The sequence below is a fragment of the Mastigoproctus giganteus genome, chromosome 5 (assembly GCF_048544385.1).
Source record: "Mastigoproctus giganteus isolate SK-2022 chromosome 5, ASM4854438v1, whole genome shotgun sequence".
NCBI lineage: Eukaryota > Metazoa > Arthropoda > Arachnida > Uropygi > Thelyphonidae > Mastigoproctus > Mastigoproctus giganteus.
In genome coordinates, this window is record NC_143579.1 from 108011317 (window position 1) to 108037586 (window position 26270).

Here is a 26270-nt window from a genome sequence, read left to right on the forward strand (position 1 = left end):
CTAACACCTCACTGGCAGTTCGTGGGTTTCTCCACCTCAGACCACTTTCAGTAGGTACTAACCACGGCTGACCATGGGCATCCCATGAGCCTTGCCATTTCAGATATACTCTGACCCAGTCGCCTGGCCATTACAATTTGGCTTTTGTCAAACTCACTTAAGTCAGCTGCCTTTCCCATCTGAAGAACAAGAGTAACACTGATTAACAGAGCTTGGTATCAGGTGTTTTCTATACCATGTTCCTACCCATACACACCACAGTTCACCTGCAGTTGTTTCGATTTGCATGGCTCACTGGTCATAACATTTTGGCTTATCAGTGTAGACTATTCAATCTTTGTGAACAGTTCAACTTGAGAATAAACAACACATTAAATTTATTTAGGCTATTAGCTTCCACAACAAAGATGGAAGCCTGTTCCATCAATCAACTACTCTCTAGCTAAAGGCAAATTTCCACACATCTATTCTACAACTCTTTCCTCAATTTGAAACTGTGCCCCCTCAGGTTCTTGGTCTGAGCAAGAGGAAGAATCCCATCAGCATTCAGCTTGTTCAACCCATTCAAGGCCTTATACACCTCAATCAGATTACCTCGCAGCTGCCTACTCTCCAGGCTGTGCAATTTGCAGAACTTAAGCCTTTCTTGGTAAGAGCACCCCTTTGTTCCCCTCACCAATCTTCTTGCTCTTCTTTGTACTCGTTCCAGCAACTCTACATCGTTCCTAAAATGAGGCCTCCAGACTTGTACACAGTACTCTTGGTGTGGCCTAACAATTGCCATTGATAAGGGGTTAATCACCTCCCTGTCCCTGCTAGCAAAATTCTTATATATCATTGACAAAGCTCCATGACCCGCCTGGCAGCCCATCAGCACTGCTCAGCGAACTTCATATTTGACTGCACCCCATTCATATTTGAATTACCCCCAGGTCTTTTTCACTTTCCACTCCCATGAGTGTAGTACCACACGGTACGTTTTCTCTTTGGTTATTGCTACTCATATGCGATACTTTGCATTTGTCAATGTTAAACTTCAGTTGCCACTTCAAGATCAAGCTGAAGTAGCATACTGTCTTTACTGTCATTAACATAACTGCCAACCTTTGTATTATCTGTAAACAGACATTAAACCTGATATACCTTCATCAATAAATACACAAAACAACAATGGGGGGCCAAAAACGAAACCTGGGGAATTCCACTAATAACATTTGTCCACAAAGAGCAGTGTCCATTGATTACCACTCTCTGTCATCTCCCACTCAACCATCCCTTTATCCATTGTCGCAACTTACCCTTAATGCCATAACTCTCCAATTGCTACAGCAGTCTTCCATGTGCAACAGTATCACAAGCTTTCCTGAAATCCAAGTATATGATATAAAAATTATTTTGGCATTCAGTTCCTGTCACCACATTTTAGTATCCAAATTGGTCAGACAAGACCCCCCCCTTTAACAAACCCATGCTGTGTATTAATTATTACTGCAGTCTTGTCTAGATGATCCTGCAATACTTCTTTAACCAGTGACTCCATTATTTTCCCTGGAACACAAGTTAAACTTACTGGTCTGTAGTTACTTGTCACCTTTTGAGCCCCCTTTGTGAATTGGTGATACATTTGAATAGCTCTAGTCCATGGGGACCTCCCCCGAGCCCAAGGAAGCTCTCATAATTATGGATAAGGGTTTGCTTACTTCCTTTGCTGCCTCCTTTAATATAACTGGATAGATCCCTTGCACCCCAGGTGCCTTCCTTATGTTTAACTTCAACAATTTCTCCTCTACTTTTCTCTGTTATTACAAAATCACTTAACTCCCTGTTAGCATTTGATAAACTTTTGGCACTCCCCTCGTTGAATAACTCCTCATGCGTGAATGTAGATGCAAAATACTCATTCAATTTATCAGCTACCTGAGCATGATCATCAATGGTAAACCCATCTATGTTAAGTGGTCCAATCTGATTCGTCCCTTTCCTTCTAGAGTTTACATAAATAAAGAACTCCTTGCTGTTTTTCTTTGCATCCTTTGCCAAAGATTTCTCATAATCTACCTTCACCTGCCTAACCTCCTTTGTGACTTGATTACATAGTTTATACTTGCCATAGGCTGCTGTATCGCCTGATACTTTATATGCATCCCATACATTCTGCCACTAGCCTCATCTGACATCCATTTATGCCTAAATCTTGAACAGTATTTCTTAGTCGGAATGAAAAGCCTAGTAGCTCAAAAATTAAGTCCCTGAAGGCTTCCCATGTAGAATTCACTGTTGGTAACATCATCAATTGATACCACTGTACAGAATTTAAAAACTGTCTGAGACCTTTGTAGTCACCTTTACAAAAGCAAAAGTCCTTCCCTTTAGCCTTGATGGTAGTTACATCTTTAAATAATTCCCACATTAATACATTGTAATCCCTGATTTATCTGCAGATTCTTAATGCATGAATAATCATTGCTGATAATCAGATCAAGAGTATTACTCCCTCTGGTTGCCTCTCGAACATGTTGCTGTAGAAAACAGTCATCCAATAAATCCACAAAAGCCTTGCTAGTGTGCGAGTGACCAACCCACAACTTCCAGTCAATATCTGGAAAGTTAAAATACCCCATTTTAAGACATTCTGATTTACTGGCCCACTATTTCTCTGCACAATTTCTCATTATGCTCATCATATTCATTGGGCCTATAACACACACACACACTCTCATATTTCCTTTCCCAATACTTATTTCACACCAAACAGACTCAACACTGCATTATCCACCAAAATCAATTGGATGCACTTCCTTACATTTTAAGTGTTTCTTAACTAACAGCAGAACCCCTCCTCCCTTCCTGTACACATTGTACTCCCCAAATTCCAATTCTACGAATATTTATAAAATACTGTAAAAAAAAAAGCTCGTGAAATCTTAGGCAAAAAGAAGAGCAAAGGACCAAAAAAGATGTGGATTACAGAGAAAGTAAGAGCTCTGTAGAGGAAAATAAACTTGCACATTAGAAATGCTGGGTGATAGGAATGATACATATAGAAGCATTTATGTTGAAAAGAAGAAAATAGCCATTTGATTGGTAGCAGAAGAGAAAAATGAAGAATGGGAAAGGAAATGCGCGACTATTAATAGCAAATTAGGATTCAAGCAATCAGCAGAAAGTCCTTAAAGACTTGAGAAAACAGAATAAACACAATGTTGGTTTGCAATTAATACTTTGAAAGATTGAATGAAATACTATGAAGGACTTTTAAAAGAAGACCGGGAAGAGTTCAAGCCGGTGGAGGATTTCAGCGTGGAAGACTCAGGCTTAAAAGTTTCTGTTAGGGTAGTGGAACTCTCACTAAAGGAAGGAAGGAATGGCAAACCACCTGGACTTGGAGGAATTTATATGAAACTTCTGAAATATGGAGGAAGAGGAGTGGCTGTTCTGGTACATAAACTGTTAAATGGTATAGAGAGGATAAGAAATACCGAAAGAAATGACAACAGGATATATTACAACAATTTATAAGAAGACCGATCGGAAAAGCTGTTCAAAATTACAGAGGAATATGCATCCTGAACCCGCAGTTAAAGATTCTTGGAAAAGGGATCAGGAACCATTTAGAAGCCCGAATCGAGGTGTCAGAATAACAAAGTGGTTTTTCAGCCAGGAGGTCATGTATAGACCATATCTCAACAGTACAATAGATCCTTGAAAAATGTCAATCGAAAGGAAATCTTTATGATTTTCATTGACCTTGAAAAGGCATATGACAGTGTTCCAAAAAAATACTTTTATGGGAAGCACTGAAAGAGGCAAATATTGATGGAAAATTGATTAACATTATTAAGACAATTTACAGGAATAATAGATGCAGAATTAAAATGGGATCAGCTTTGTCAACCTGAATTCCACACTTCAAAAGTATTATTACAAGGCTGTTGCATGTCACCAATACTTTCCAAAATTTATATCGACATCTGCCTAAAATCCTAATCAAAAAATGCAATTAAATGGGATTGCCAATCAACATGAACATCTATATCCACCATTTACTTTTTGCAGACAATCAAGTGATGATAGTACAAGACTTAGAAGATGCAGACTATGCATGTCATCAATCATTTGAGGAATATAAACAATGTGGTCTAAAAATCAATTTTAACAAGACTGAAATGTTGTCTTCAGGATCAGGACACATTCTAAATATTGCATGTTTTAAAATCAAAGAAGTCAATAAATTCAAAAATTTGGGATCAATTTTACAAAGTGATGGATCATCCCAAGCAGAGATCAATAAGAGAATTGCAGATGGCAGAAAGGCTATTAGCATGTTAATTTCTGTTCTATGGAACAGAAATATCCTAAATAAAACAAAAAAAAAAACTTATATTTCAAACGATTGTACAAAGTCTTCTATTGTATGGAGCAGAAAATTGGACATTGAATAGGAGAGGGGAAAACAAATTGCTCTCCAAAGAAAACAAGAGAGAAAATAGAAGTGAAAAAGAATATTATTGACACTCTCAAAGTTTAACATGGTATGGACATGTAAAACAGATGCAAGATACCAGGTATCCAGAGGCTATCCTGGAATGGATACCTCATGGAAGAAGGAGAAGAGGAAGACTTAGGAGGACATGGATGGATGGAGTGCATGACAGCCCGAGGTTTAACCAACCAAGGCATCTTGAACTGCACTTTATGGTGGAAAAAATTCCCACCAAAAAACTTTTAGGCTGAGGAAACCCACTGTAAATGAAAACACTCCTCTTGAAGAAGAATGGATATTGTGGTGCGTAATGTTTTGTACCATGCATGAGACCCAGATTTTCTATTCATGCATGATGTCACTTCACACAGAGCTCAAGTGGTGGAAGAATAATTTGAAACTGAGGATAGCCAACACGATCACCAGACTTAAACCAGAACATGAGTGGGACACCCTTGGGTATCACATCCCATACTGACAGCCAACTGCTCATTCACTCGGTGAGCTAAGGTGTGTGCTGGTGAAAGAACAAAATTTGTTGCCACAGAATCTGACATACTTATATTGAGCATGGTTTACCACTGTCAGACCTGTTTAGTTGTGGGAGGCCATGCTGACATTGTTCAAAGATATTTTCAATCACCTTGCACCGACTTTAATTCTTAATACCTCTTGGTCTCAGGCATGGGTAGAATGTTTTTTTTTTCTCAATGAAGATGGGTTTTTTTGTCCAGCAAACAGAAAATCAACCTCAGAACTCGTGTAATTTTCAGACAGTACACATGGAGCAATGTGCTTAGTCGCTGATGCTTCTAGAACCCAATTACATGTTCTGTTAATTTTTCCAGGCAGTGTAGTTTGCACATGTGGCAATCAGTCAGTTCTTCAGTGTCTGCAGGAATGGGTCAGCATTGAGATCTTTATGACTTTGGGCATGGAGGGAATTGGTAGCAAACATCCAGGTGCCAGTATCTTGACAACAGCCAACATGGTTAAGTGCTTCCGTTCCCTAGTGTCATGAATCTCACCATGATTGCTGAACAGTGAGCTAGCCAAAGGTCACATGTGGGACAAGCATGTGTTACATTTCATCTACACTGCAGCACCGTGGTCCACCCAGTATGACGGAATATCACAACCAATATTCACATAACTGTATGCATCAGGCATTAGCAATCAACAGCTGACAACACAGATACCTATTCTCACTGCAAGACACCGAAACTGCACCATGAATGGCACATTAGCTCCAACACTGGACCACAGGCATGGAATTCTTTTACAAACTTTCACACTGATGGGCATATATGCATTTATACAGTAAAACATGGCCATGGTAACTGAATGCACTGTTGGTGTTCACTAGGCTTGAGGCAGTGTGATATGGGGCTGTTTTTGTGGTATGCCCTAGGTCCTCTGCTGTTAATCAATGGCTTCTTGAGAATGCCTACCTTTCCATCGTTGTTGTAAGGTTTAGGCACAGCATGACAAATATTCAAAAACTGTTAGAGTGAAGGAGGCTTATTCCGTATTAGATAGGTAACTAATAAAGTGGCAGCACATATTTACTTGTGAAGTGTTTTTTCTAACTTATGTACATTATTCGTATATACTACCCTACCATTAATATTCAGCCACCAGCATATCTAAAAATAATCTTTATTTACAAGAAAACTAATGCAGTTGAGCTACAAGTAACAAGTTTCTATGACAAGGTGCGCTGTGCAAGTTTCTTTGTGGAATTTTAAGGTTTTGTAAAAATGATTAGTTTATACCTAAAATTTTAAATATTAACTTGTTCTTATTTTGTTAATGCAATGATATCATCTGAGAATTCTGATCCTTTAAGAAATTAAAAGCAGATTACCCTCCACACAGGTTGAAGGTCTCATTATTTCACCAATTTCCATTTCTTGATATACCTGTGCACCATACTGCTAAAAGAATAGTCAAGTTCCTGATAATTTTTTAAATTCTGGCTTTTGTATGTCTAAATTGGACAACTGATACTAATGTGAGTTTTAAATTTGAATTTCAGCAGTATTTTCTTAATTCACAGAAGAAGTGCCAATACCTATTTCAATATTTCCAGACAATTTGTGCTATAACCAAACGCATTACCTGAAATGTATATATGTCAATATACCACACCAAGCCAACATATGAAAAATATGTGTACGTGCATACATACATACTCGCAAAAGGGTTAAGCTGCTTTTCATTATCATAGGAAGCAATAAAATTAATATTTTATTAACAAGATGGGTTTCTTCACCTCACCTTAGTCATTATGAACATTTCCCAGATAACTTTATAATTCTCTTATTTTCAAGTAAAGTCTATATAAAGCTTTAAATAACTATTTTTTTCTATAAATATATAATATTGGTAAATCTTTTGATTTATGGGATTATACTGAAGGTAAAGATGACTTTACCACTTGCTTGAAAAGAGATGTCTGATTGTTGCAGACTGAAGGAACTTCTAACAGTAATAGAGAAGTGATGCTCCTAGGCTCACTACATTTATCAACCCCTAAGTACTCATGGAGCAGTGCTTTCTGCTGGAACTCTCATACTGGATATGACACTTAGTGATGGGGATGGAAATCCCCTTTTAAACATAAAAATAGGAAAATAAAGAGAATTTGTAATCAGAAATAACAAATATAAATTTTATTTTGCAATCTACATATATCTATATATATATATAAGAATATATATAGAGGGAGAAGTGTAGTTTAAATTTTAATTCTGGAGAAAGGTGTGCTAAGTATTTTGCAGGAACGACTTCATTATGTACATGTTCCATTGTGAGAATAAAATCAAGGTGAGCTAAAGAACAAAACTTATGCTAAATAAAATGTCTTCAAGCTGCACTTTCCAATCCATTTCACACAAACTAGCATTCAAAAAGTTAGCTAAATATAACTCTCATTTACAGTTAAATGCCGTAAACAAAAGTAAACATAAAGCATTAAAAATTTTTCAATCCAATTGCATGAACCTAAACATGTGTTTCACAAAATCTCAGCTACTTTTTATTAAAAATGAATTGCAGAAAAAAATTTAAGTAATATTTTGTAAATATCTCAAAAACTAAAATAATCAGTCAAACAATTATATAACCACTATATCCGTAGTTGACAGTTTAAAATAAAAACATGAATAGTTGGAAACTTTCGATATGCTATAAAAATACTTAGATTGTCGATCTTCAAGTAACAAGTGCAATAAATAATGATGCACAAAATATTAACATTTGTCTATCACATTACACAATTTAATTCCTTATATGTCAGGCAGTGAATAGTTATGCAAGTAAGAATAATAATATAAATATACATCAAAATTAATTAATATATATAATACTATGCACAAAGCATGTAACAAGAATGGAGAATTATAATACACTATCTACAAGAAGTAAGATGTGGGTGGATTTCTTAATAAGCTAAGAAACTGCCAGCATTCTTATATTTACACCATGTGGTCAAGAAATGAAGATACTAACTATTTGGCCTTGAGGTTACATGGGTACTTTTTTTATTTTTTATTATTTTTTTTTACAGAAATTCCAGGTAGAAAATGCTATCAACTAATATAAGCACATATTTCTATTTAGTGACTTCATATTTCCCTCACTTTCTGCCTAACAAAGGCTCATTCATATCATAAGTACAATTACAATCATAACTGCAACTAAATCTACAATCAATTTCTTTCATTTATTCAAAACATTATCAGATTATTTATTGAAGTGAATCCACACATTGGTTAGCAGCCTTAGTTTCTAGAAACTGCTTAACAGCAGTTGCTAGAAACTGGATAAATGAAATAATAAATGAAACTCTTAAGCAGTTGTAAATGGATAAATTAAATATACACATCAATAAAATACACCAATATTAATGACATCACTGAAATAAGAACAAAGGTTTAATGTTTCAATATAATGTTTTCATATTTTCACAAATGTAAATATAGAACAAAAATGTAAACAGATATTAAAAATCAATCTTAATACTCTTTTCAACACAATACTAAAATCAGATTTATATTAATTTAGGCAGATAATTTATTTAAAAAAGAAAGAAAACTAAATTGCAATATTTAACCTTATCTGCTTTTATAGCTATTTTAAGTAGTAAATTTTTGTGAATACCATTACCTGATTAAACCTCAAGAATATTGGATCAATTAAACAATTTATAAAAAAATATACAAGTCTCGAATTGCTTTTAAGAAAAAAGTGGTTACCACTCTTTAGAGCATTTTCTTTTCTTAATTGGGTAAAGCTACTAGAGATGATATTATTAAAAAAAAAATTTATAGAGACTAATCGCAAAACTGTACAGAAGATAAGGCATAACAAGTATCGACTCTACTGGACATTACAAAGAACAGAATAAACTACTAGGAGGTGCATTATGGAAAAATTTTAAAGAAATAGACAGTCCAGAGTGACATCAAGGAAGAAATCAGATGGTGAAGAGGGAAGAAACTTTCATTAGTATTAGCAGAGGCATATGATACAAGAAAGCAAGCTTATATTAGCATCAGCCAAAAAAAAAAAAAACCTTCCAATTTCACTCATCTGATTCAAGTCAATAAAGGTAAAAGCACAAGCAATGAGAAATGCCAGTAATAATAAAGTGAAATGGTAAGTAGGCTCAAGTATTGCTGAAGTGAAATTAATCTATAAAGAAGATAAGGAGTATCTCAGAAATGAAAGCAAGAAATATAAACATGCAGTCAGAAGAGGAAAACAGGGGAACATCACTGCCTACTTCCTTTCTCTCTATTTGCTTTATCCTAAAGCACACAACTTTTAAAATGAGGTGACAGAAATACAGTAAAACACAAATTAACCTTGGATATATTATTCATGAGGTTGGATTAACCATGATCCCAGATACGTTTTTTTAGCAATTGTTGCAAAGGATTTAATTTTTCCTGTCTTTATATTTTGTATACCCATCCTTTATTTTTCCTACTACAAATTAATCCTTATTTATTTAATTACTTTCCTTTTTCAATGCCCACTTATTAAGAATTTATACAGAACCTTATTCTCTTATATTGTTCTAATACTAACGAAAACCAGGTATTTTGAGCAATTTTTAATTCATGCTGATAAATGAGGAAAGTACAGTTAGGAAAATTAATTCCATTGTAACCAAAGCCCATGTTCTCAACTATTTCTTAAAATAGTAACAGTAAAAGGGGACAGTGAAATTTAATCCACCTTTCATGGTTGTAATCAGAGATAGATATCCAAACCTCTTAGTATCATTGAATAATTGATTATGTAAGTGTGGGAACCGGGGACAAGAATCGAAGATGATAAGAACCTCAGTCCCAGATCTGGACAGGAGAATGGAAATGCTAAGATTCCCATAATTAGGGGGTAAGAGTTTTTCGAGGTATAAAAAGGCAGACCCCTTGGGAAACGGGGAGTTAGTGTGGTTGTTGTATATTGTTGGGAAGTGGAATAGGTGTGAGAATAGTTCAACAGAGAAAAGAGGAGTTGGTGGAGGAGGCCGGAGAAACCATCCAAATCAATGAAGCTCGCCACCAAGAAAAGGAAGGTAATGCCCAAATATCAAGGCTGGTTCTTCAGTCACTCCAACTGCCTGAACCTCTGAGGGATCAGCACCATAGTGAGTATGGTAAATGGAAAATGTCTATTACACAAATATTCCACAAGTATGGAAGGAGTACGTCTGAGATAACAATGAGTTAATAGAAATAATCAGGTTAATTCCTATCAAAATGGAAACAATGATAAATGACTCCTTCCTAATATTTGGTGTTGATATCTTATGTACCTTTTATTATTATTCAGTCTATTAAGTTTGCTTTCACCCCCTGTATAGCTGGTTGGCTAGAAGGGTGTACATAGAGTTTTAAAAACATAATTAGAAAAACATATATATACACTGATGAGCCAAAACATTATGACCAGCGAGTCGTTATGCAAATCAAAGCAACTGCAGGTGAACTAAAGGGCATGCACGGGTCAGGACATGGTATAAAAAACACCTGATACTGAGCTCTGTTAATCAATGTTACTCTTGTTCTTCAGATGGGAAAGGCAGCAGACTTAAGCGAGTTTGACAAAGGCCAAATTGTAATGGCCAGATGACTGGGTCAGAGCATACCTGAAATGGCACGGCTGGTGGGATGCTCACGGTCAGCCGTAGTTAGTACCTACCGAAAGTGGGCCAAGGAAGGAAAATCCATGAACTGCCGGCGAGGTGTTGGACGACCACGGCTCATCGATGCTCAAGGTCAGCAGAGGCTCTCCCAGATGGTACGTGGCAACAGAAGGGTGACTGTGGCTCAACTCGCCGATAATTGGAATGCTGGTGATGGGAGTAATGTGTCACCAACACACAGTACATCGAACCCTGCTGAAAATGGGGCTGTGTAACCGCAGGCCACTCCGAGTGCCCACACTAACCACGGTTTACCAGCAACAGTGCCTACAATGGGCATGCGAGCATTGAAACTGGACTTTGAGTGATTGGAAGAAAGGCGTCTGGTCAGATGAATCATGTTTCCTGTTGCACCATATGGACGGCGGGGTATGGGTGCACCATGGAACAAAAAAAAGCTGGTGGCAGTGGTGTCATGCTTTGGGCAATGTTCTGCTGGGATTACCTTGGTCCAGTCATCAATTGCCAGGAACTCTGATGTCTACCACCTACCTAAACATAATTGCTGACAATGTACACCCTTTCATGGCAATGGTCTTCCCCTCTGGCAGTTCTGTCTTTCAGCAGGATAATGTGGCATGCCACACCACCCAGACTGTTTGAGACTGGTTCATGAAACATGAGGAAGACCTCCAGGTATTGCCCTGGCCTCCAAATTCCCCAGACACCAATCCCATCGAGCATCTGTGGTTTGCACTGGAACAGCAACTCCGATCTACGGCGTCTCAACCACGGACCTTACAGGAGTTAAAGTATCTGCTGGTTATGTGTTGGTACCACAAGACACATTCAGAAACCTTGTAGCATCCATGCCTCGCCAGGTATGAGCTGTTTTGGCTGCACATGGAGGACCAACATCATATTAGATAGGTGATCATAATATTTTGGCTCATCAGTGTACATATATATATATATATATACTAACATAAGGGAGATAACTTAGGTTTGAACATTTATACACAGAAAAAGTAAGTTTTGCAATATGAATTCACACTCTATTAAAAAGACAGACAATCTTCTGGTGTCTTAACTATTCATGTATTTTAAAGACGAAATGCACATGGCATATACTTAACTATTAATGTATCCTAGTACTCTTAGTATGCAAATGGAATCCTTCTATATAAGTTTATGCATGGAGTTAAAACAAAGGTAGATGGGGGATATGTTCCCTAATGTAAAATTACAATGCCATTCAAACTTATTGTTATTTTATTTATATTAAATTGTGAATGTATTGTGTATGAGAAGTCTTAATAAATGTTCTGTTTTCCTATATGATTGTCTCTTACTGCTAACTCTTGTCCACCCCAGAGACAAACCAGAAGTAGAAATATGAGATATGTTAATTGCAGTATCGATGGTTGGGCTATTTGCATAACTAGACTTTCAATGTAACACAACGCCTTCAGGCTCAAATTGCGATATTATTTGGGGGTGAATTCCCTCTTTAATATTCAGAATATACAAGGCCATGTCCTTTATTGCCACTAGACAAATACATTAAGGGGAATCAGAGACAAACGGTGCCTAAAACGGCATCACCACAATGATGGTGAAAAATATTAGGAACACCTTAAGTACGATCCATAGTCACTAGCCTGACAAACGATCACACACATTGATGGTGCACCCCCCCCCAGCGGGTAATAACTGGTACTGAAATTACCAGAATTGTGTTTTGAGTGGGATGAAAGACTGACTAATACAGAATGATCTTCCCTGGACCTTCAAAAGGGTAATAACAGGTGCACTGCTCTCCTTCCTTCCTCCCCACTACCTTTATAATACAATTATCACAAAAATTTTAAAAATAAGCATAAATAATGGTACATAATTAACGACAAAATGATTTTTTGAAAAATGTTTAGTTCTTTTTTTGTTTTGGAAAGTGACTATGTTCATTTGTTTATATGATATACCATTACTTTCTTTTAACATGATATGCATACCTATAATCCTAATAAAATATATTGGATTAATCTGATTTCCAATTGTCCAAGTTCTAGCTTCCTCCAGTTACCACAGATAAGTAGTGCACTAATGTAATAAGAAAGGGAGGCACATACCAATACTCAAAATGAAAGTAGAAGGTTAAACATCAAGTGAATGAGCAGTTAATAAAAAGAAAAGGAAATAATACAAAGAGAAAAGGTAAATTTAAAATAATAAAGAAAGCATAGAGATAGAAATGAAATGCAATAACTGCTTTAAAAAAAGTAGCTGTCCCTCATATATATCGGATTTTGTTTATAAAAACTACAATAACCAAAATCAAATCCCTAGCCCAGATCCCTTACTTCCTTCTACCATTTTTAATTCATCCCCACAAACTATATAAGTTATTTTGGGGTTGCTATTCCACAAGCATAAGACCCTGCATTTTGCTACATTAAACATAAGCTGCCACTTTTCTGGCCATTTCTGAAGCCTATCCAAATCATCCTGAAGTCATTTGCAAGTTTTGACATCATAAGCAGATCAGAAAACTGGTAACTTGGAGGACAGGTTAGCTAAAGTTGCTGGCAGAGGTTAAAGTGATTCTTGCACTGCTTCTATTGGAATATATAGCAGCCTAGACAGCAAGGCAACAAAGATTTCAAACCCTGCTGTGCACAGGCATATTTGCATGTACACAAATGCTAGAAACATAGTAAATAAATTTGATGAATTTGAAGTACTGATTAAGTCAACAAATGCATACATTGTACGGATGTCGGAGACATGGTGTCACTCAGACATAAGTCATACTGAATTTGAGTATGGGGAAATATAACATTATACAAGAAGAGCAGACAGGACAGGAGGGATTATGCTCTTAATTAAGAAGCATATTAAATCTAAGGCAGTGCACCCAGTCAATATGACTGACCAGTGAAATGTTGAATCAGTTTGGTGTGACATAAGCACTTGGAAAACAAAAATGGGAGTAAGGGTATGCTATACTCCTAATGACTGTGATAAGTATACCAAACAACTATACAGAGAAATTGAGTGGGCCAGTAAATCAGATGACTGGGGTGAATGGGATCTATCCAATTATATTAAGGGAGGCAGTAAAGGAGGTAAGCAAACCCTCATCCATAATTCAGAGAGCATTCTTGGATTTGGGAGCAGTTAATATGGACTGCAGATGTGCAAACATCGCCAATTCACAAAGGGGATCAAAGGGTGTCATGAATAACTACAGACTTGTTAGCTTAACGTCTGTTCCAGAGAATATAATGGAGTCAATGGTGAAAGATGAAATGAAAGACAATCTGAAAAAAGTAATGCAGGACAGGAATATAATTATACTGGAATCACGGCAAGGTTTGATAAGGGGCAGTCTTGTCTGACCAATTTGATTGGATACTATGATGCAGTAATAAATGAACTGGATGCAAAAAATAATTCTGGTATCATATACTTGAACTTCAGGAAGGCTTTTGATACTGTTAGACATAAAACACTTCTATACAAATTAGAGCAATGTGGCATTAACAGAAATTTACTGCCATAGTAATTTCGTGCATTTTCTATATCCTTGCATTTTTCATTTCTTGCAAGAAGGACGTAGATTTCTCTGGGTGCAGAGAAGGGCAATGAGGTTGATGAAGGGAAGAAAAGGGCACCCTTACCACAAAAGGCTTCAATTCTGCAAATTGTGGCATCTGGAGACTAGGCACCTGCAAAGACTGAGGTGTTTAAAGCCTTTAATGGATTGGGTAAGCCCAATGTTGATGACATTTTCCTCTTATTGAGACTACACATGAGGGGGGCATAAATTCAATTGAGGAAGGATGGTTACAGGATAGATATAAGGAAGTTTGCCTTCAGTCAGCAGTTTGCTGATTGTTAGAATAGACTTCCATCTGTTGTTGTGGAAGCCATGCCAGCCACACGAATGTTCAACCAGTTCTGTCGAATAGGGGCCCACGCACAAATGGTTTAAATAATAATAACATCTGCGTATTTTCCGCATTTCTATCAATGAGCCTACGGCCATCTAAATGTCTACTTACTTACCCATATTATCGTCACTCCAAGAGCACTTTTGCAAGTCGACTTGAAAATTACCCTGGCTTTACTTTATTCTTAATGTGCATGTTTCATCTGATATCAAACATTTAAAATTGTTTCCGTAGAACAAAAAAAATTTCAATATAACGAATGGATTATGAGAGACTTAACTGGAAATGCATTGTTTGCACCTCAGGCCTTCAGGCAATTGAGGCAATTAGTGTGGCTGCTAAGCATGAATTGAGTCAAAGGGATTGCCATTCTGCAACTAAGTGTTACTCGTAAAACCTATCCAACTGCCTCTCCCACATACCCAGAAGTCTAAGTACACACTAACCCTAGTTTTAATCCTTTGTATTCTTGCTTATTTAGCTTAACTATTGTGCATTAGTATTTAACATTACATTATAAACCACTGTATCCTACCCCCTGGTGTGCGAGAAAAAGATGAATGAGTGAGTTAAAAAAAAAATATATATATATATATATCTCCAAAGTATGTAAAATGCATAATCAATAAACTAAATATAATAAATATACCAAATTTAATTTAATAAATAAATAAATAAACCTACATTAACCTATACTACATTACCTTCATTTGGTATTGCTATCTCATACTACATAGCTATACTCTGGACACCATTAAGTTGGACGATGACTACAGAAACGGATAGCCTATTAATTATGGTTGATACATTGAGAGGGTTAGACCTCGAAAAAGTCCCTTTCAATGTATCTATATACCTATAATTAACATAATTTTATTTTATAATATAATTTTGATATGTAAGGTTTTGCCTTATGTTATATTGCATATATATATTTTTTCCAGGTTGCCGTAGGCACGTACATAGGTTCTTATGTTTCTTGGGCCGTTATATTAGCAGTTGGTTTCTCAGTATACACTATAACCTGCTAAATTTTGATTATAAATACGCCATTAGACTCTACCACTAAAACTAACATCTTAAATAATAAAATATATATAAATATATAACCTAACAGGGAAAAAAAAGAAGGAAAAAAAAAAAAAAGAAAAAGAAAAAATAATAAAATATAAGAAAAAAGTATAAAAACAGAATGCAAGTAGAGTGGGAATGCAGATTGTGAAAGAAGTAAAGGTGTCTCTCCCACCCCTCATTAGGAGGTTACGGGTAGGATATGTTAGCTGGCAGTGGGGGGATAATACTCCCCCCCACTGCCAGCTAACATATTGATTGATTGATTGATTTTATTGGTGCATTAGCAACTAAGGCTATAATGCAACCAACTAACATATCCTACCCCCGGGGTAGGATGGGCAGTTTGACCATCCTACCAGATTCAAGACTTACATGGACATAAAAAGATCACCATAGAGAGTCATTTTGCAGCTTCACTGCCGACAGGCCACTTGCCATCTTAACTGGGTACTCAAACCCAATTCCCCTTTAAAATCTCATCTCCCCCAGACTGGGGTGGAGATGGGTCTCTTCCCTCTGCCTATCACATACTTCGCCTGGTGGGTCTCATCCCCACTGACCTCTCTGGGGATGCCTGCTCTATCGTCCCCATCCTTCTACTGTTTCCCCCAGTCTTGTCTCCTCCCAATAACTAAACCGATCGAATATGCCCCTAACAATGCCGCCAAATTCTAATCAACATCTAAAACCAACTGCTTTCTCATAAACCTCTTTCGGCCTTCTCAAATTCTAGTGTTCACCCTTTCCTTGGAAATTAGGTGGCGGGGCAGAGACCTTAAATAATCTACTGGATGCCTGACCTGCCTCCTCGTGGCAAAGTGTGGGCAAAGGTGAGTCCCAATAGGGCCCAATGGCTAAATGGTCAGAGAAACAACAGAACATAACACTACACAATAAACCATTACCCATACACTTTTTAAATCTCTGGCCTCCACAGAGTTCTGTATCACTTACAAAGAATACAGTACAGATATAGAGAAACCCCTGGTGCTGTCAGACAACTAACACACTTTACATTATACCCAGAAGTTGTGCTGGTCATCTGATTGGTTAACGTTTACCAGTATTCAACACAGCAGGCAAATAATTCATTTGAAATAAATACAGTACATGAAATTGCAGACGCGTAATTTTCTTATTATCTGGATCTGTTTCATATTTATATTTCGCAGTTACAAAATAGTCTGTTTATAACTATACACTGTATTTCAATTTTTTCTCAAGGTAAGTAATTTTTATAATGAAAAATATAAATGTGAAATTTATTTGTTAGCATATGCTTATAGCTTCGATTCTCTATATGATTTCAATTTTTTAACAGTGCTTATAAACATAACAAAACTTACTTCCTAATCAGTACAGTTAAAATATGATGAAGAAATTAAAATGGTAAATTTTTTTTTCCATGGGAAAAAAGTGCACTCTTTTACTGTGATTTAGAATTTAAAGTTTATTTCCAAAATTTCAGAATGAATTTTTTATATTTGTTTGTTGTTTCATTATAATAATTATTTTTTAAATTTTTATCCAAATTTAATTTAATCCAAATATTTTCGGACAGCAAATTTGATTTCACTTATCAGCAGCACATAGAGTTGCAGCAGCCCTATGTTTTGTAAAATATTAAAATCATTACAAAGACTAACAAGTCATTATGATTGTATCGTATCATTTACTAAAGTGATATAAATACTAAAATTCGTAATATTTTAAAATAGTTTTTTTATTCCTTACCATAATCGACTGTTTTTATGCTACAGTACATACACTGATCATTTTTAAGAAATGAATTATTTATAAAGACAAAAACATTTTTTATGAAAATAATTTACATGATATAAATATCTTTAATAATAATGGAAACACAAACTTAATTTACATAATATGAAATTTTTTAAATTATTTTCACCTTAATAGCTTATAAATTAAATTAATTATTTTTAAATTTAATTATTTCTTAGTTACTGCAAAATTTGAAAAAAAACCACTATTACAAAAATATTCCGAATAAGTTTTGCACAGGGCCCCGTAAATTTTGGGACCGGCCCTGTGTGGAAGAGGGTAGTTTGAACAAATCAAAGGAAGAACTAGAAAAATTCTTGGAGGGGTGGATGAGTGAAGTGGGTAATAGTGTTTTTATTTTATTTTTTTGCTGATGCTTTACAAGCTTGCTTTCTTGCATCATTTGCCACTACAAATATTAATAATGCCTCTCTCCCTTCATCAATGTTGTTTTTGAATATTAGAAACAACAGAAGTCCAAAACAATCTATGGGACAGCTTCTAACATTAAACAGATCAAAGAGGGTAACCATCAATCACAATCCTCTGCCATTCAGCCACCTGTGATGAATCTTAGAATTTTACCCATGAGCACAACCTGTTTCAACTCATATAATAATCTCTCATTTGAGGGACTGAGTCAAATACTTTGCTAAAATCCTCATAAATAATATCAAAATTACTTCCTATGTCTAGCTCATGAGTAATGGTATCAAAATGGCTAACCAGGTTAATAAACTATGATTTTCCTTTAATAAAACCATTGTGAATCCTTCAAAATTCCAATTATATATAAATATCGCTATATCACACTCTTTATCACAGCTTTCATATTACTGTAGGACAAATCAGACTATCTGATCTGTAGTTACTTATTTCACTCTTAGAACTGCCTTTTCATAATGGTGATACACTGATACTTCATCAATCAAAAGGGGGCCTTTCCTGAGTCCAATGATTGAGTCCAATAGTCAAATTTAATGATTCTATACACTCTCTCATCACCACCTTTGAAATTGCTTAGTAATCAAAACGAACTCCAGGAGCCTTATTTGCCTTTAGGCTTGGATGTTTTTCTAATAAGCAACCATCTCTAAATTCAGTTAAATTTATTTCATACTAAAAATCTTCTGTTATAACTGCTTAGCCTCACTCACTATATAGAATCTTTTGTCACTAAAGATTGATGCAAAAACCTATCGGACTAGCCAGGTGAGTAAAGTGCCTGCCTGGCAACCCAAAGGTTGAGGGTTCCAATCCCACCTTGGGCTTGGATAGAGTAGTGCAAAAAACTTTGGGAGGTGCATTATGGCCACAGAAGGCGATGTGCCAACAACTAACAAAAAATTTGATGCAAAGTAGCTGTTCAATTCATCAGCATCATCACTGATAATGCTGATAAACTGCTGAACAGCTACTCTGCATAAATCTTTATTGGGTTTTCCAAGAGAGAGAGAGATGGGGGATTACTAACTTAATGCAATAATATCTAGGATAAATGAAAAGGAAAAAAAAACAAACTAAATTAATGTTAAAGGAGAGCAAACCATAATTTTAATTAATCATTATCCTTATAATGCTATATTTTAATAATTTGAAACTATTATTCACATTAACAAACAGAATATTGAGGAAGAGAAAAATATATACCAAAGTATATATCCAAGAATATACCAAGGTAATATTAGATGAACTAATTTGGAATGAAGAAAAGGGCTGTAGAAGTTGGCACACTTTGAAAACTGAGAAGTTATTAAAAGTTTATCGCATATCTAGCATACCATTTTTGATAAATACCAAAAATATTATGATTGGTATGAGGTATACACTCTTATGGCATAATAACTGATAGAAACTAAAATACATTGCTCTATTCCATTAATTATACTCTACCTATTGCATTATGCCCTCTCTCACACAGAACGTTCAAACAGCAGTAATCATTTTGAATTTTATTTATTCTTTTTTTTAATGAACTAAAGTCTTTGTCCCACCATTCATGAGTGAGTTTACATGAATTAAGCAGAAAATTTTCCCTCCATCATGATAAGCACTGACACTTTCAACAATATAAAATTAGCATTAGCAGAGGCATATGATGCAAGAAAGCAAGGTAATGCAGCATCAGCCAAAAAAAAAAAAAAAAAACCCATTTCACTCCTCCATTAATTCCAAATGCCTGTCCAGCTCAGCTTTAAATTTATTTAGGCTATCAACTTCCACAACACAAGATGGAAGTCTGTTCCACCAATCAACTACCCACTGGCTAAAGGAAAATTTTGCATATCTATTCTACAACTGTCTTTCCTCAATTTGAATCTATGCTGCCTCAGGTTCTTAATCTGAGTAAGAGGAAGAATCTCATCAGCATTTAGCTTACTCAACCCATTCAAGGTCTTCTACACCTCAATCAGATCACCTGAGCACACCCAAGGTCCTGTGAGCTGGATATCATCATTCTTTGCTTTCTTGGTGATTTATTTTTCTGCTTTTCTCTCTCTCTCTCTCTCAGAGTAACTTAGGAATTTTTTTTTGGCTGGTGCAGCATAAGCCTCAGCCTTCCTTGCACCATATGGCTAATAATAATAATAATAAAACCTTGCATGTGCCTACTGTCCAGGTACTGCAATTTGTAGAACTTAAGCCTTTCTTGGTAAGAGCACCCCTTTGTTCCCCTCAACAATCTTGTTGAGGGGAACAAAGGGGTGCTCTTCTTTGCACTCATTCTAGCAACTCTACATCCTTTCTAAAATGAGGCCTCCAGACCTGTACACAGTACTCTAGGTGTAGCCTGACCATTGTCATGTACAACGGGATAATCACCTCAAAGTCCCTGCTGGAAAAATTCCTATATACCATTGACAAGACTCCATGATCTGCCCTGCTCAGCAAACTTCATATCTGACTGTACAATTACCCCCAGGTCTTTTTCACTTTCCACTTCCCTGAGCGTAGTACCATACAGTTGGCACGTTTCTCTTGGGTTATTGCTACCCATGTGCACTACTGTGCATTTGTCAATGTTAAACTTCAGTTGTGACGTCTCAGCACATTTTCCCAATCTATCTAGATCCAGTTGGAGTAGCATACTGTCTTTACTGTCGTTAACAACCCTTCCAACCTTTGTATCAACTGCAAACTTTGACATTAAGCCCGATATACATTCATTAATATCACTGATGAATACACAAAACAATGGGCTCAGCCCAGAACCCTGGAGAACTCCACTAATAGCATTCGTCCACGAAGAGCAGCATCCATTGATTACCACTCTCTGTCGTCTCCCATTCAACCATCCCTTTATCCATAGTAACAACTTACACTTAATGCCATATCGCTCCAATCGGTACAGCAGTCTTCCATGTGCAACAGTATCAAAAGATTTCCTGAAATCCAAGTATATGACATCAAAATTATTTTTTGCAACCATTTCCTTTGTGACCACATTATAGTATCCAATCAAATTGGTCAGACAAGACCTCCCTTTAACAAACCCATGCTGTGTGTTAACTATTACTGCAGTCTTGTCTAGATGATCCTGCAATGCTTCTTTAACCAGTGACTCCATTATTTTTCCCGGAACATCAAATTGGTCAGAGAAGACCTCCCTTTAACAAACCCATCCTGTGTCTTAACTATTACGGCAATCTTCTCTAGATGATCTTGCAATGCTTCTTTAACCAGTGACTCCATTATTTTCCTCAGAACACAAGTTAAACTAACAGGTCTATAGTTACTTGTGTCACCTTTTGAACACCCTTTGTGAACTGATGATACATTTGCGCACCTCCAATCCATGGGGACTTCCCCTGAGTACAAGGAAGCTCTCATATTTATAGCCAAGGGTTTGCTTACTTCTTTTGCTGCTTCCTTTAATATAACTGGATAGATTCCATCTACCTATGCCTCTTCTACAGATATTTACATGGGCACTGTTCTTCTGAATTGGCTTCTATAATTCCCGCTCTCTCTTTCAAAACAGTCCGAACATGTGCCACCACCAGCCAACATCCATTTACTGTCCAACTTCAAACTCAAGAACCAACTTTTCATCTTCCTCGTTTATTCATTCAACTGCCGTTTTCTGGAACAACTTTCCTTCATACGTTTTATCTGAAAATTACAGTCTACAGAAGTTCAAGTCCAATGTCAACAAATATCTTCTTTCGTCTTCTCAACCTCCAACCCAAGCACGGTACTAAGTACTATAGGTTCTAATACCTCTCGTGTTTGGGGTTTACATAAAAAAAAAAAAAAAAACATATATCATCTTGCCTAGAAATCAGAGTGTCACCAAAGATAAGCATAGGAGCAGAAGAATCTTTTTTGCGAGATATAAGACAAGACGGGGTTTTAGAAAGATTGAAATCAACTAAGTTCTCTTTACCCCACTGGAGATTACCTGGAGATTGGCATTTAAGGAATTAGTAGCAGATATTCGAGACGTTGAAGATGATTGAGCAGGGCAAGGTTTCTCAAAATGGAAAGTGTAATGCAATGTGCTATCATTGGCAAAACTATGGATAGGATTTCCAGTCAGTGGAATAAGGTCATTAATATACAGAGGAAAAGAGTTGGGGAAAGAACTGAGCCTTGGGGGACACCAGCATTAGTGGAGAAGTTAGAAGACAGAGAGCCACCTACCACCCTCTATCACCCTCGGTGAGCAATGAGAGAGAAAACTGGATAACCAATTACAAAAAACAGTTGGCAAACCATAAAATGGAAGCTTGTTTAGAAGACCTTCATGCCAAACACAATTTAAAGCCTTTGAGATGTCAAGAGCAACTACTTGTGTTCACCGAACTTTTCCATTGAATTTGTGCATAAATGGGTAACATAAGCCAGAATAACACCAGTGGATCGACACCGATGGAATCCATACTGGCGATCATTGATCAGACAGAAGGTTCCTAGGTAGTTTAAGAGTTGGCAGTTAATTGATTTCTCCATTACTTTAGAAAAAGTAGAAGTAGTTGCAATGGGTCGATAATTGGATGGGAGGGATTTGTCACCGTTTTTAGAAACTGGCTGGGTATGAGCAAATTTCCAAGCAGAAGGAAAAACACCTTTAGAATAAGAAAGTGAAAAAAGGCGGCAAAGAATAGGAGTAAGTTCAGGAGCACAGGTTTTGAGAACAAGTGGAGAAATACCATAGGGACCTGGAGCTTTCTTAGCATCAAGGTTCGTCAAAATCCTTCTGACATCCTTTTGACAGAAGACCACAGGAGGCATTGAATGGAGCATGTTGGGAATGGTGGGAGGTTTTTTACCAAGATAATTAATACATGAGTTGGAAGAAAAATGAGATGCTAGCAGGTCAGCTTTATCCTTGGCTGAAGTGACAACAGAACCATCTGTTTTGGACAGAGGTGGGAGCAGAGATGGGCAAAAGTTGTGGCCAATAGCTTTGGCAAGAGAACAGAATGCTTGGCTACCATTAGGGCAAGAAGCAAGTTTTCTACTCTTAGCCTGTTCAAACTCTAGTTTTGACTGATTAATAATTGCTTTACAATTGTTGCGAGCTTTGGTGTAGGCAGAAAATGAAACCGAAGAATTAGAAACAAGCCAATTACGATATGCAACATTCTTCTCTTGAACAGCCTTAGCACATTTATTGGAAAACCAAAGTTTAGATAAAGGACAAGATTTTAAAGTGGAGTGTGGGACAAAGGATTCCATTCCTGCAAGAATAATTTCACTGACACGATCTGAGCAAACGCTGACATCAGAAATTTTGAAACAGTAATCCGACCAAGGAAAAGAAGAAAAGAAATCTCACAGGTCATCTCATTTTGCATTCTTGTGATGCCAAACAACACGAGGTTGTGAATAGTCATGAGATAAAGGCTCCACTGGAGAAGAAACAACCACCAGGTTGTGATCTGAAGTGCCTAAAGGACCTCTCACTTCGACCGTGTACCTAGAAGGGTTGTTTGTGAGAAAAAGATCAAGCGTGTTGGCTGTATGATTAGGATTGTCCAGTATTCTTGTAGGTAAATGAACAATCTCTGCAAGGTCATTAGTAATTGCAAAAGCCTCAGCATCTCGACCAGCTGGGTCAGTGTGACTGGAAAATGGACTCCAGCTGGAGTTGTGAACATTAAAATCACCAAGGAAAATTACCTCAATGGTAGGAAAGTTGGACTGGAGAAAGTCAAGTTGCAAAGAGAGGAAGTCAAAGAGCTCCAAGTGATTAGTGGAGTTTGGAGAACGGTGGAGACAACAGATGAATTTGACACAATGAGGTAGAAAGATTTTAAGCCAGAGAAGATCAAACAGAGGAGATTCCAAATTGCAAGTCTCTGACAGGGAATATCAGAACGGACATATGCACAAGGACTACCTTTGAGGCAAAAGGAATCATACAGCGAATAATTTGGGCATCTGAGATGTATATATCTCTTTTGGGGATTATCCTGACTTCTAATCTCTCTTGGCACAAGCACATTACAAATATTGATTCCTCCGCATCTAAGAAACTTGGTTTTTTCTTTCATTCTCGGTGTTACTTTTCTTCCATACTGTTCACTCTGTACAAATCGCAAATCCACCCTACCACGGAATATTGTTCCCACATCTGAGGCGGTGCCCCCAAAACCTCTCTCAGGCTTTTAGATCCCATTCAGAAGAGGGCAGTTAGGTTAATTAATGACTCCTCTCTAACAGAGTCACTTCATTCACTGTCTGATAGACATACTGTTTCTGCTGCATACCTTTTCAACAGATACTTACATGGGCACTGTTTTTCTAAACTAGCTTCTATAATTCCTGCTCTCTCTCTCTCTCTCTATTTCAAAACAGTCCGAACACATGCTGCCACCAGCCAACATCCATTTACTGTCCAACTTCAAACTCACAGAACCAACATTTCATCTTCCTCGTTTATTCATTCAACTGCTGTTTTCTGGAACAACCTTCCTCCATACGTATTTCCTGAAAATTACAGTCTACAGAAGTTCAAGTCTAATGTCAACAAATATCTTCTTTCATCTTCTCAACCTCCAACCCAAGCACGATACTAAGTACTATAGCTTCTACTACCTCTCATGTTTGGGGTTTTCATAAAAAAAAAAAAAAAAAAAAAATTTCACATAAGTGCATGGCCTGGTGCAGTTGTACTGGTACACTGCCTAAAACTGGCTTTGGTTATGTGTTTCTAAAAAAAGAAGTGCAATACTGGATGCTGATGCACTTTATTCTTATTAAAGCTTCATTTGTGTTCTGTTATATTAAATCACTATCATGAACACAATGCTAAAAGACCATCCTTTAACATTCTAGATTTGTGCTACATTTTTAACAATGAATTGTAAATTATAAAGAAGGTTGTAAGTAATGAAATTACCATATTCCAATAGCCAAGCAGTCAATGTACAAACACAGTCTTACCTATTCATGACACGAGTTGGAATTCAAGTGATACCACATGTGTAATATTCTTTTGGTCTCTATCTTATAAACTACTTTGATCCTGTATGGCCTTCCTTGGTGTATAAACAGAAAATTTAATTTATCTTATTCCTTTACAAAAAAGCTCATGAAAACCAAAGCCCACACGACCACAACCAAGTAGTACACCATTGATAATAATGTTAGGTAAGCACACGTGATAAGAAACTGACAGTTTCTAAAGTTTACTTTTTTAGTACGTGCAATATTGCTTTTACTATTTTTATGAAAGTACAGCATTATAACTTATTTAATTTATTATAAATTAAATTTAAAAACTATTTATTCTACTGGCATCAAAATAGCCAAATTTAAAAAGAATGCAAAATGAAATTTCTTTAGAATAAAAATGTTTGCTGAACAGCTCATATCTTTTTAGTCATTGTTCATTCATTAAAAAAATATACATATAAAAAAGGTAAATTTTATTTTTAGCTATTATGCCATGAACTTATAAAATAACACAAGTTTTAAAGAATATATCTCTCCCCTCCTCCAAACACATGCATTATATCAAGGTCACACTGCACTTTATCTGAAAGTAAAGTGCTACTGGGAAATAATCTATATCAGCAGTGATGAAACAATACATGTAAAATTTATAGAATAGGTCCTATTTTCTCTTGTATTTTTTGAAGATATGTTACAAAATTATATTATGAATATGTACTATTACAAATACAAATTCAACATTTTTTTTTTCCATTTTTTTTTTCTTTTTTAGAAAAATTATGTAATTCTTTCCTTAAGAGGAGGAATTTGCAATAGTTGCACAAACAAAACATAAAATAAATCTCACTATTATGCCTAGCAACATATCAGAATAATAATGTTATCAAAAGTAGCATGTGAAATAAAAACATGAAAGCAAGCAGTCTACAACACATAAGGGTAAATTTAACTACTTGATTGATCAACAGTTTAAAATTTTACCCATAACTAAAAACACATAGAATAACACACAGAATGTTATTTATCTGATTTACATCAGCATATTAATATTGAGATATGTGTATGGTTTTCATATATTGAAAAGTTGTCACAAAAAGAAAGCAAAAAAACTGTCTATGCTGTCATTCTGAACTATTTACAGGAATATAAACTAAAGAATTACAGAAAAGATTATTCCTTACAAAAAAACTGTATTATCATAAAAAATCTTGTTTACTACAAATACTAATACTATCATTTCAAAGCACCTGGTTTCAAGAGAAAAATATACACACGAGACTGCTGAGCAAGTCTGATCATGAACCTGAATTGTAGTAAATAAGTAAAACGATTTTCTACAGTTAGTACCTAGAAGTAAAATGATTTTATACAGTTAGTACCTAGAAGTAAAATGATTTTATACAGTTAGTACCTT

General features: G+C 36.1%; 1 protein-coding gene across 1 annotated transcript in view; it reads right to left on the minus strand.

The window, feature by feature from the left end:
• Positions 1-6801: 6801 nt before the first annotated feature.
• Positions 6802-26270, minus strand: part of LOC150085624 (transmembrane protein 65) — a 165223-nt gene continuing 145754 nt past the window's right edge. The window contains exon 7 of the transcript XR_016546932.1: positions 6802-7096. The gene's annotated coding sequence lies outside the window, so the exon portion shown is untranslated. The remainder of the gene's footprint in view (positions 7097-26270) is intronic.